Genomic DNA, 10466 nt, shown 5'->3' on the forward strand with positions numbered 1-10466 from the left:
TCGTCCTTGCCTCCGTTCCTCTCCGCTGATTACTGCCCATTTCCCATCTCCTTGCAGGCTCTGCCAAATCTCACTGCTCTCCCCACGGGAAAATCAGAGGGAGGAGCACATCCTGCCTCTCTCTCCAGTGACTTGATTAACCAGTCACGCGACTGTGCACCAGTTACATGCTGGGGACTGTTCAACTGTGCGGAACAGCAACCCCCACAATACTGCGCGCGCTCAGTGCCTGCCGGGATGTCAGCCTTTGTCAAAAGTTGTCTCACACAACCCTGCAAGGGCCTTAGCCCCATTTCACAGATGAGAAACTGAGATGAGAGGGGAATGCTCACTTGGCCAAGTTCCCTTGGCCTATAAGCACTGCGGCTGGATTCTACAACATTCCTGCTCTTTCCCCCACCCGTAAATAAGACGTGGTCTCTGCCCCCACACTGCTCACAAGTCAGGTTAGGGAGGCAGCATCTGCAGAAAGATCCGAAGAAAGGCAGCCCCAGGCTGAGGGTCAGCTGAGTAATCGGATTGTGCAGGAGTTTCTGCTGGGAGAAAATTCAGGGGAAGGGGGTTGCGGCAAGGCCTTGAAGGCGGGCAGGGGTGGGGAGGGAGGGCATTCTGGGCAGAGGAATGGCCGAGGAGAGGGAGAGGAGGAGCCTGCAGTTGCCGGTGGGGTGGGGGCACAGTTAGCTCGGGAGCAGGAGGCAAGCAAGTGGAAGCCCCCGACCTGCTGCCCACAGGCCCCCCTAGCTGCGTTCCGGGGCCCGGGGCCCTCCCCAGAGCAGGTCAGCCGGGGCTGTTTGAGCAACACGGGGAGCAGCCGGGCAGCCCCCTCCTAGAGTCCTCCAGAAATCCCACCTGACTCCTGAGGGTTTCCAGGCGGAGGGACACAACGCAGTCCTCTCAGATTGAAGCAAAGCCTGGTTTAATCCCTGATCCCAGGAATTGGTAGGGGTGAGGCGGGCATGGCAGACGAGAAACTGGCTCAGGGAGGTGCCTCCCACCGCCCCCCTCCGGATGTGACTCGGGGCATCCGCAGTAACCCCCAGAGACGCCTCTTTAGGGGTCGTCCAACCCGGGCCCCTGACACCAGGAGGGACAGTGAGGATGGAGGAGTGGCGGTCCCGCTGAAAGGCTGTGAGGGAGGAACGGACAAGCAGTGCCCTACCCACCCTCTGCGTCTCCAGGGTCCGTGGCCTCAGCGCCCCAGACAATGCCGGGTGCTGGGGACCCCAGAGCCACCGCGGGGAGGCTGGGGATGGGGCTGGGCCCTGAGGCCTCCGTCAGCCATAGGACACTCCCAGCCTGGGGTGGGCAGGGCTGGAGGCAAAGTGGGAACTGAAAGACCTGACACGAAGGTCAGGCCGCTCCGCAGGGTAGGTGGCACCCGGGGTAAATCGATGACCTGGTGCTGGCGCCTGCTCGCCTCTCCTGTGGACCCTGCAGGGGCGGGAGGGGACTTCAGCCTAGCACAGGGCTGGCACAGAGGGGCTCTCACATGCTTGGCGACTTGACTGCACTATTTCAGGGTCATCTGGGTCATTCCTGCCTCCAGGTAAGGATTTACCTGAGCTGGAAAGAGGGACGATCTCCCCAGCGCCGTCAAGACCCAGATGCCACCTCCCTGCTGGAGACTGTCAGCGTACATGGCCTCCACAGGTGAGGATGGGACCCCCATTTTAGTCTAGAGCAGAGTTTTCCTTATGTCTTAAAATAAGGTGTAAAGTTTACCTCTTGACACAGCATACACACACATGCAAACACACATATTAAAACAAGTTTTACACAATATTACCCTCACTATGAGTGATGCCCTTTAATAGTTTATATTGTTATTTCATTTTTTAAAGCTGATCCAGACTCAGGGAATTAACTTTATGACCTACTAATGGATTAAAATTCACAGCTAGAAAAGCACTGTTCTAGGACAAGGCAGAGGGAGAAAGAAAAGAGAGAGAAGCAGAAGAATAATAGTAGGGACATAGGAGGAAGGACAGAGAAAGAAGGCGGGGACAGAGTGGAGAATGGTGTTTCGTGGGAGGTGGTGGGAGGTCACACAGACGCCTGCCATGACCCTTCCAGGGCATCTGCTCCCACATACACTACATCCCACTCTGTGTGTGCCCACAGTCCTCTCTTTCCCGTTGAACTCTGGGCTACTTGGCAGCAGAGACAAAATCTTTTCACCTCTGCAAACCCCACAATTCCTAGCAGAGGAATTCTTAGAATCAGGCAAAACCCTAGAGAACATCCCTTGTCAAAGCTTCTCATTTTCCGGGGAAAGAAACTGACTCAAGGGTCAGCCAGCCAGTCAGTGATTATTCACCACTGTCAGGCTCTGGACACAGCCTGGATTTGCTCATGGCGGGTGTGGGGGATCAGAATTGGCCACCCAAAAATGTGTCTCTTTGGCTTGATTATTTTTAAGGACAAAAGACTCTGAAAGAAACTTTGACCTTTCCCCTAACTACCTAAAAGAATTTAAGGTAGAAAGCCTGTCCCAGGACAGGACATCACCATAGATAACTCTGGGTATGGTAGACAGGGAGGATCTTTGCTAAGCCCGTGTTTATCAAAGTTCTCCCTCTCTCTCTCTCTCTCTCCCCCCCTCTGTCTCTGTCTCATGACATTGTCTAAAGATGGCCCCAGCAAACATGTGTTTATTAAACATTTGCCTTTCCATCTCCATGTGAGTTGCCTTTGAAGTCCCAAACTACCACCCCAACATCCTCCTTTGTCTTTAGCTGAAGATGGTATTTAAGGTGGTGCCTTCGGCCATTTTGGCAAGTTACTCAGATTTCCTGTGTTTCTCCCATGTATACATGTTATTAAATTTTGTTTGATTTTCTCCTGTTATTCTATCTCATATCAACTTAATTCTTAGACCAGCCAGAAGGACCTAGAGGGTAGAGGAATAGTTCTTCCTCCCCTACACAAGTCACAAGCATTAGTTTTTCATCTAAAGTGAAGATAATATCTATTTTAGAGGGTTAGTGGGAGGACTAGCATTGTGTATGTACATCAAGAACGGTGCCTGGCACATCACAGAAGCTCAATAAATAGCACCTGCTATTATTATTGTTAGTAGTAACCAGAGTAGTAACCAGAGTAGTCTCAGAACAGCACTGGCCACTTCAGGTATGCTGCTGTCACTAACTTTTTGGGGAGGCTTGGCTGCCAATGTCTTCATCCTAGACAAAATGAAAACCCTCATAGACACGTAAGGAAATGACCTTAGAAATAAAAACAGAGGAAATACGTGCACACATATACCAGCAAAAAATGAATTCAAGCACACAGGCCTTAATGAATATTCATCTTGGGTACACCAACATTTTAAATTGGTGTACATTTTTGAAAAATGAATGGAATGATTTTATTTTCCCACTGATTTCACTCAGTATTTGGGGGAAGACATAACCTTCAGAGGCTCTGGGCTACTCCTAGACTATGTGCCAAAATAAATGCAAAGAGCGCTGTGTAGGGCCGGCCCAGTGGCACAAGCGCTTAAGTGCCCGCACTCTGCTGCATCGGCCCGGGGTCCGCCAGTTCAGATCTTGGGCGAGCACTGACACCCCGCTTGTCAAGCCATGCTGTGGCAGCGTCCCATATAAAGTAGAGGGAGATGGGCACGGATGTTAGCTCAGGGCTGGTCTTCCTCACAAAAAACAAAAAGAAAAAAAAAAAGAGTGCTGTGTAGAGATGGATCATATAAACCGGGAAAGCGGGCCAAAAAATCCATGATGATAAGAACTGGAGAGCGTTCTCTTTTCCTTCCACAGAATATCCTTGAAGCTCATAGTTTGTAAATATAAATGTTTTAGGGAACTTAGTTTTAATGCTTAATGTTTAGAATACTGGGTTGTTTTGCTTTACAAAAGTTAAATGAATCTATTAATAAGTGAACTCAGTAGAGTTGAAATTATACTAATCAGAAAACACTTTTTTGGTAAATTACAGACGTTGACAATGAAATCCTACAAGCAATTATTTTGCTCTGAATTTCTCTTTTCCCTTCTTGTCCACTGGATGGCGGAATAGACGCACTCTGGATCCTGCTAGTTCCGAGGCAGCTCTCCCGGCACAGATTTTAAATGGTCAAACTATATTTCCGTTTTGGTTCCTTACAGATTTTTCTCTCATCTAATGGAAAATAAAGGTAAACATTGCCTATGCAAATTTTAGGGTAATTTCTACCATATAAACAGAGTCACTTTAACTGGAGAGCTGGAGCTGCCGTGCTTTCTCCTCTTCCTGCGGAGGAACGCTGGGCGCTACCATTGCACTAACAGGAAAGTCCGTGAGCCAGGTGCTGTGCTAGGAGCTCTATGTCACTGAATCTTCACTGGGAGACTATAAGGTGTCACCTCCACTTTGCAAAATACAGAGATTAAAAATTTAAGACACATTGAGGGTAGATAATTGGTCCAAAAGGGCAGAGCTGGGCTTGAGTCTGGATCTCTAGGACCTCAAGCACTAGCGCTTAATCACTGTGCTACAGCCACCTGAATGACTGCCCCCTGGTGGGCGTTAAACCACAGGGCTAATTTCTGCCTCATCGGCCCGCCTAGCAACCTGGATCTCAGGAAAGGAGTCTCAGGATTAGTCCAGGTTACTGGGCTGGATCACGACCTTTTGCAAAGTTTTGCTCTGTGAACCAGAGTTTAAACTTGTACATTTAGACGAGTATATCCTGAAGTGTGTATCTTTCTTATAAAAATCAAAATTACCTTGCGGTAAACTTAGAAAATCAATAATCAACATAAACTCTCAAATATCTGATATGAAAAAAATAGTATTCCCCAAGCTAGCAATTTTTGCATGCTTCATACAGAAGCTTATTTCAGGCTGAAAGAAAAAAATCAGCACTCAAATTGAAGCCAGTTTTAATGTATTTTACACACACACTTGAGTAAGCAAATGTTTCATTTCTTTTTTTTTTTAATTTTTTGTTTATTGCAGTAACATTGGTTTATAACATTGTAAAAATTTCAGGTGTACATCATTATACTTCTATTTCTGCATAGATTACATCATGTTCACCACCAAAATACTAATTACAACCCATCACCACACACGTGTACCGAATTATCCCTTTCTCTCAATGTCCATCCATGTTGTCACAAATGCCTGGATTTCATCGTTTCTTATGGCTGAGTAGTATTCCATTGTGTATATATACCACATCTTCTTTATCCTTTCGTCCCTTGATGGGCACTTAGGTTGCTTCCAAGTCTTGGCTATTGTGAATAACGCTGCAAGGAACACAGGGGTGCATGTACCTTTACAAATTGGTGTTTTCAAGTTCTTTGGATAAATACCCAGCAGTGGAATAGCTGGATCATATGGTAGTTCTATGCTTGATTCTTTGAGGAATCTCCATACTGTTTTCCATAGTGGCTGCACCAGTTTGCACTCCCACCAGCAGTGTATGCGAGTTCCCTTCTCTCCAGGTCCTCTCCAACACATGCTGTTTCCTGTCTTGTTAATTACAGCCATTCTGACCGGCTAAGGTGATATCTCATTGTAGTTTTGATTTGCATTTCCCTGATAGTTAGTGATTTTGAACGGGTAAGCAAATGTTAAAGAAACAAGCCCACCACACACATAAAGCACTATAACCATGTACTTAAATGTACATAAATGTATATATTTTTTTTTTTTTTCCTTTCATACATTCAGAAAACATTTCTGCAGTCCTGCCTCACTGGGCCAGGGCATCCTCTCCCACTTCTCCACCCGTCGTGCTGTGTTCCCTGAGTGCCTCGATTCTGGATCCATCCAAGTTTTAACAGCTAGCTCTGTTAATGCTGAGTTGAGCAATATGAGTGTGCCCACCATTCTCTATTCTTCCACTTGTGCACAAGAGAATAGAGATGAACCCAGACTATGTAAGTTGGTGGAGAAAACACACATCCCCAGGACAGCGATCACATTCTTTGTCCAGGTGTTGTCCCAGCTGTGAGAACACCACCAGGTCTCACCTCCCTCTGTCTGCACCAGCACACAGGCTACATCCTCAGCCTGGTATCTGAGGCCTACCTCCCCTCTCAATCTCGTCTCCTTCCACTCTACCCATGAACCTCTCAAGTGAGGCTCCGAATCATCACTGATCATGCTCCCTTAGAGGCAGCTCGGTGATATTCAAAGGTTCCTGGGTCCTCCTTTCATTACCCATGTGACTAGCACAAGTTGCTGAGTTGCTAGGATGGGCCTGCGGCCCTGATTTCTGGCCTCGTACTCTGGCTCTCTGCCAGGACTGGGGCTTAGCCTTGTTCCCCACTCACCGCACTGTGCTGCTCCTGCAAAGCTTTCTGCCACCAGAGGCTTCCCCGGGGGGCTGATCTTTTCCCCAGTCTCCCTAGGCCTCAGGTCACAGGTGATCAGGCTACAAATGAAGAGGTTGTCCCAAACCACAGTGCCTGCTTCCCTCCTTGACTTGTCACGCTGCTGTGTCCCCCCCACTGGGTTACACTCTACTCTTCCCTGCCCGAGCCCTCTCTGAATCTGTAACTCCCTCTGGGCACAAGACCCCTTCTGCCCAGCTGTCGCCAGAGGCCCTGTCTCCACATCCCTCAACGGCTCCCATGTCCTTCCTGTCACCTTAGAGGCCCATGTCGCTGGGGTCCCTGTGTGCCTCGCCCAGAGTGTACAGAGTTATCGTGCCCAGCAATCCCAGGTTAAAGGCGGTGTAGGAATGAACCGGGGTGATAATGTCGTATGTGCCAGAGCTTTATAAAGTGCTCAACAGATATAAGGTCCTGATATTCCTGATCTTAGAGCCTTTGAAACCTCCCTCCCCTGGTGCCTGATGCCCCTGAGTCTGCATTCTGCCAGGCATTTGATGGGGATGGGAGGATATCTCCCAGCTTGCCCCAAACCACTGGATCCCTAAAACCTTCACTGATGGGGTGGTCCCCTGACTCTTCAGTTAGCTTTTTTCCTGCCCTCCAGAATGCATGTGTCTTAACCAGTCTTCCAATGTATTTGCCACTTCTCACTCATCTGATCATTTATTAATGATGTGATCATTTATTAACCACGTGGTCTTCTGCAGAACGTCCAGAAGGTCCAAGTCCTTGAGACTATATTATGGCAGAAGGCAGATTTACCATAGCTCGAAGGCAGCACTGCGAATGTATACTGTGTCCTGTCCTATGTGAATGTAAACTGCTCTGGTCCTCCTTCCTGATGAGGATGGAAAAGAATACACTTATATTGATGGCCGTGTATTGTGTATCCAAGGCCATTTTAATCTGATCCAGCAAAGATAGCACATCTGGATCACAGCTGCAATTGAGAGGCTACAACTTGGTTGGGTTTGTGGTAACTGACTCATCCTCCAGGATACATCTAGCTGTACACGAGATGCCATACTGATGAATGGAATAGGCGTATGATGAGGACCCCCAGTGCTGCCTACTTTAGGTGTCTAAGGGTGGCACTACTTTTTGCCTTTCCCCTTTGTATGGTGTTGTTTTTGATTTACTATCTTGGCTGGGGAGGGAAGGGTGGTTTCACAGGCTCCTACCTGGCTTTCTCCACTATGATAGCCCTTACCCCACAAGTCATGGAACCAATGTGAGTTCTGCCAATATAGTACCTAAATATGGCCATTCCAACTATTCCTTTGAGAACCATGGAAATGACCAGCAAATGAGTCTGTGGAGCCAGTGGACCTACCATGAGCCAGACAATTTATTAATTGACCCCTTATCCACCCACTACAACAGGGGAGTTATGAGGATGCTTTGGGTCCCTGGATATCTCAACTCAGACCTGGTATCCGATAGTCCTTGAAAGATTTTATATTTCTCTTTCCCTCAATATACAGTTACATGAGTAAATGGCTTTGGGGAAGGACTGAGGAAATAATTACCTTATATTTTTGCCATGGTGTTTGCAGGGTCCTTTTTCATGAGGACCTAGCTTCTCCATCAGTCAATGGGATTTGAGTGGAAGAACTGGCTCAGGTCTGGAAACTTAGAAAGTGATCACGACTTTTTATTATCTTGGCTGCGGTCAGCCTCCTGATCATCCACCTATGATTTATTTTGGTTATATAGATTGAGCAACATTCTTGTTTGCTGCCCACCTGTCATGTTGCTCACGATGCAGTGCTGTGTAAACCATCTCCCGAGCTCTCTGAGAGTCAGATCTCCCTTACTGCCTTTCTTGATGCCTTGCCACTCTTGATGACAACTGTACCTACATTGCTTTTGAGAGTTAAGCATTGCTATCTGGCATCTATTATTTGGGAATTCTATTGTCCCCATCAGAAAATATCAGAAAACCCTGCTCTGTCCCAGCATCTCCTACCAGCAGCCTTGGCCTACAGAGGACAGCCCATCTCTGAGCTTCTTAACAATGCTGGAGCCCCCTCATCAGCATATTCCTTGTCACTTTGGACGAGAAGACTGTATCCCAAGAACAGAAGGGGATAATGGTTTTTGGCCTTACATAGTATATCCCACTTCTCTGAGGCTTTTGATTTCTTCCCTCAGTGCTTACCACTGCAGTTCTGGCATTTCTACTTTACTTAGTGTGGCCATTGCTTTTTCCAAGTTTCCAAGGGCCAATCAAATACTACCACCTGGGGTCTTTGCCAAGCTATTAAATCCTGTGTCATAGGCTTATTCTCTCTTTCCAGCTTTATGTTCTATCCCCCTTAATCCAGCACAGTTTCATAGGTGCTCTCCTGCTTTGCCAGTTCATGTTGCCCAGTCCTGCAGCTCCTTGAGCATGTAGTCCTTTTCTACCTTCAGCCCGCCCAGCATTTCTCCTGCTGGGCTACACTGTGACTTAATCCTGGCTATCGCTCTGGTGGTTGGGAGCTGAAAGTGGAGCAGACCATTAGGGAGTAAGGGGAGATATGTATTGTCTCACAGAAACCTCTACCTCATCAAGCTAATACATGCATCCCCAAGAGAGGAGCATCAGCCTTTAACAGGGAAGAATGGGTTACCTCTGTAGATCAACAGTGTTCAGGGAAATATAGAAATTTAAGATTTTCGAATGCATCAGCCCAAGATCGCTCCAATTCAAGTCTCAGCATCTTGACTTTTTCCCAGTCAGGGCCTTGACCTTGGTGTAACAGACTTGTGTGGGGCTGAGAATTTAACCTTCTCTGGAACTCTGCTACTCCTATAATTTAGGTTTCGGGTCTGGCCCACAGATTTTTTTGCCCTCTGGCTACAGGATATGTGAATCATTTTACATGCTCCCAGAGAGACCCTCTGGCTCTCACACTTGGTCTGATATTGGCAATTAATCACCCTCAGTTTTTAATTTTCTTTCTTTAATGAATTAATGAGCCCCCTCCAATGGCCTTCCAATTCCAAAGTTCTCATAATTACTATTTCCTAAAATATTGCATCTGCTGGTGAACTCCCTTCCACTGGCATCCCATTCCAGTTTGCCACTGATGAGAGTTTTAACAACTGCCATAGCATTCCAGGGGCTGTCGGTGCTCCACCACCACCCGTGAGGGGGTTCTCATTACCAGCAGGCTGGCAGGTGATCCAACTTCAAAATTTCATCTTAGAGTCTTTTTCTACTACCACTTCTTGTACCAACCCAAATGGGTTGAATTCCTTAGGAAACAGATTCTGAGATTTTGAGATTTGCATGCAGGTTTTTTATTGGGTGGTACTCTCAGGACCAGCACCTGAGAGGAGTCAGGGAAACAGGACCGGGCAGAACAACAGAGATCTGGAGCTGGGACAATCCATAGTTGTGCTACACAAGGCAAAGGGGCTAAGCCTTTATACCCCTCCTAGACCAGTCTTTGGAGGTGGGCTGCCCCCAAGGAAGGAATATGACTTTGGGCAAAGCGGATCTGTTTGGCTGAGGACAATTGCTGGAGAGGACTCAACTGAGAGCTGTCAGCTGTTGACAGTCCCAGCAGCTGAGGGAGTGAGTGTCTCAGTCCTGAAAGGTGGCACACTAGAGCATCCGCTACACCGGCATTTCCTGATTTTAAAATTGACACTGTCATCCGCTATCTAATCCTTTCCACTCCTGACAGCAATTTTTAAAACTTTTTCCATCCAAGTCTTTTCCCTTTCTAGCGGACCCATAAAACATAATCCAGGTACAGTTCTGTCTTGTCTGTTTCAAAGGGCAACACACTAGGTAGGGTTATACTCAACTTTTGAAAGCTCTCTTTTAACATTGAAAAACTTCCCAAATCTCCACATAATAGTAACTGAACGAATACTCATTAAAAAAATAACAAAAGGTGTTATAAATTTATTAACTGGTTTAATCACATGAGCACCCATGTGTAACACAAAAAAATATGTATTTATATAATGACATTTTTTGTTCTGGTAACAGAGACAGTGCTTACTGCTCACATAAACTCGTGAAATACCTGGGTTGCTTGCTACCTATAGCTGTGTTCAAGAATGGAATGGCCGGCTGAAATCCAGCCCAACCTCTAATCACCAAGTCTTTCATGCCATCAAGGGGCT

This window comes from Diceros bicornis, chromosome 15 (genome assembly GCF_020826845.1).
Source record: "Diceros bicornis minor isolate mBicDic1 chromosome 15, mDicBic1.mat.cur, whole genome shotgun sequence".
NCBI lineage: Eukaryota > Metazoa > Chordata > Mammalia > Perissodactyla > Rhinocerotidae > Diceros > Diceros bicornis.